Below are 2,500 nucleotides of genomic sequence, written 5' to 3' on the forward strand. Positions count from 1 at the left end.
CAACGGGTAACGGGGAATTAGGGTTCGATTCCGGAGAGGGAGCCTGAGAAACGGCTACCACATCCAAGGAAGGCAGCAGGCGCGCAAATTACCCAATCCCGACACGGGGAGGTAGTGACAATAAATACTGATACAGGGCTCTTTTGGGTCTTGTAATTGGAATGAGTACAATTTAAACCTCTTAACGAGGAACAATTGGAGGGCAAGTCTGGTGCCAGCAGCCGCGGTAATTCCAGCTCCAATAGCGTATATTAAAGTTGTTGCAGTTAAAAAGCTCGTAGTTGAAACTTGGGCCTGGCTGGCGGGTCCGCCTCACCGCGTGCACTCGTCCGGCCGGGCCTTCCTTCTGAAGAACCTCATGCCCTTCACTGGGCGTGCTGGGGAATCAGGACTTTTACTTTGAAAAAATTAGAGTGTTCAAAGCAGGCCTTTGCTCGAATACGTTAGCATGGAATAATAAAATAGGGCGTGCGTTTCTATTTTGTTGGTTTCTAGAGACGCCGCAATGATTAACAGGAACAGTCGGGGGCATCAGTATTCAGTTGTCAGAGGTGAAATTCTTGGATTTACTGAAGACTAACTACTGCGAAAGCATTTGCCAAGGATGTTTTCATTAATCAGTGAACGAAAGTTAGGGGATCGAAGACGATCAGATACCGTCGTAGTCTTAACCGTAAACTATGCCGACTAGGGATCGGGCGATGTTCTTTTTCTGACTCGCTCGGCACCTTACGAGAAATCAAAGTTTTTGGGTTCTGGGGGGATTATGGTCGCAAGGCTGAAACTTAAAGAAATTGACGGAAGGTCACCACCAGGCGTGGAGCCTGCGGCTTAATTTGACTCAACACGGGGAAACTCACCAGGTCCAGATGAAATAAGGATTGACAGATTGAGAGCTCTTTCTTGATTTTTCAGGTGGTGGTGCATGGCCGTTCTTAGTTCGTGGGGTGACTTGTCTGCTTAATTGCGATAACGAGCGAGACCTTACTCTGCTAAATAGCCAGGCTAACTTTGGTTGGTCGCCGGCTTCTTAGAGAGACTATCAACTCAAGTTGATGGAAGTTTGAGGCAATAACAGGTCTGTGATGCCCTTAGATGTTCTGGGCCGCACGCGCGCTACACTGACAGAGCCAACGAGTTCTTTTCCTTGTTCGAAAGAATTGGGTAATCTTGTTAAACTCTGTCGTGCTGGGGATAAAGCATTGCAATTATTGCTTTTCAACGAGGAATGCCTAGTAAGCGCGTGTCATCAGCATGCGTTGATTACGTCCCTGACCTTTGTACACACCGCCCGTCGCTACTACCGATTGAATGGCTCAGTGAGGCCTTCGGACTGGCTCGAGGAGGTTGGCAACGACCACCTCAAGCCGGAAAGTTCGTCAAACTCGGTCATTTAGAGGAAGTAAAAGTCGTAACAAGGTCTCCGTAGGTGAACCTGCGGAGGGATCATTACACAAATATGAAGGCGGGCTGGAACCTCTCGGGGTTACAGCCTTGCTGAATTATTCACCCTTGTCTTTTGCGTACTTCTTGTTTCCTTGGTGGGTTCGCCCACCACTAGGACAAACATAAACCTTTTGTAATTGCAATCAGCGTCAGTAACAAATTAATAATTACAACTTTCAACAACGGATCTCTTGGTTCTGGCATCGATGAAGAACGCAGCGAAATGCGATAAGTAGTGTGAATTGCAGAATTCAGTGAATCATCGAATCTTTGAACGCACATTGCGCCCTTTGGTATTCCAAAGGGCATGCCTGTTCGAGCGTCATTTGTACCCTCAAGCTTTGCTTGGTGTTGGGCGTCTTGTCTCTAGCTTTGCTGGAGACTCGCCTTAAAGTAATTGGCAGCCGGCCTACTGGTTTCGGAGCGCAGCACAAGTCGCACTCTCTATCAGCAAAGGTCTAGCATCCATTAAGCCTTTTTTTCAACTTTTGACCTCGGATCAGGTAGGGATACCCGCTGAACTTAAGCATATCAATAAGCGGAGGAAAAGAAACCAACAGGGATTGCCCTAGTAACGGCGAGTGAAGCGGCAACAGCTCAAATTTGAAATCTGGCTCTTTTAGAGTCCGAGTTGTAATTTGCAGAGGGCGCTTTGGCTTTGGCAGCGGTCCAAGTTCCTTGGAACAGGACGTCACAGAGGGTGAGAATCCCGTACGTGGTCGCTGGCTATTGCCGTGTAAAGCCCCTTCGACGAGTCGAGTTGTTTGGGAATGCAGCTCTAAATGGGAGGTACATTTCTTCTAAAGCTAAATATTGGCCAGAGACCGATAGCGCACAAGTAGAGTGATCGAAAGATGAAAAGCACTTTGGAAAGAGAGTCAAACAGCACGTGAAATTGTTGAAAGGGAAGCGCTTGCAGCCAGACTTGCTTACAGTTGCTCATCCGGGTTTCTACCCGGTGCACTCTTCTGTAGGCAGGCCAGCATCAGTTTGGGCGGTAGGATAAAGGTCTCTGTCACGTACCTCCTTTCGGGGAGGCCTTATAGGGGAGACG

General features: G+C 48.2%; 3 non-coding genes across 3 annotated transcripts in view; all 3 read left to right on the plus strand.

The window, feature by feature from the left end:
• LOC112878679 overlaps nt 1-1,452 on the plus strand; it is a 1,799-nt gene extending 347 nt beyond the window's left edge. Inside the window, exon 1 of the ribosomal RNA XR_003225834.1 lies at nt 1-1,452. This exon is cut by the window's left edge and continues 347 nt beyond it. This is a non-coding gene — a ribosomal RNA (18S ribosomal RNA).
• A 165-nt stretch (nt 1,453-1,617) lies between these two features.
• LOC112878685 lies at nt 1,618-1,771 on the plus strand. The gene has a single exon (XR_003225839.1). It is a non-coding gene; the product is annotated as a 5.8S ribosomal RNA (ribosomal RNA).
• A 164-nt stretch (nt 1,772-1,935) lies between these two features.
• The window catches only part of LOC112878682, a 3,349-nt gene continuing 2,784 nt past the window's right edge, over nt 1,936-2,500 (plus strand). The window contains exon 1 of the ribosomal RNA XR_003225837.1: nt 1,936-2,500. This exon is cut by the window's right edge and continues 2,784 nt beyond it. This is a non-coding gene — a ribosomal RNA (28S ribosomal RNA).

Source organism: Panicum hallii, unplaced genomic scaffold (assembly GCF_002211085.1).
Source record: "Panicum hallii strain FIL2 unplaced genomic scaffold, PHallii_v3.1 scaffold_380, whole genome shotgun sequence".
Classification (NCBI taxonomy): Eukaryota; Viridiplantae; Streptophyta; class Magnoliopsida; order Poales; family Poaceae; genus Panicum; species Panicum hallii.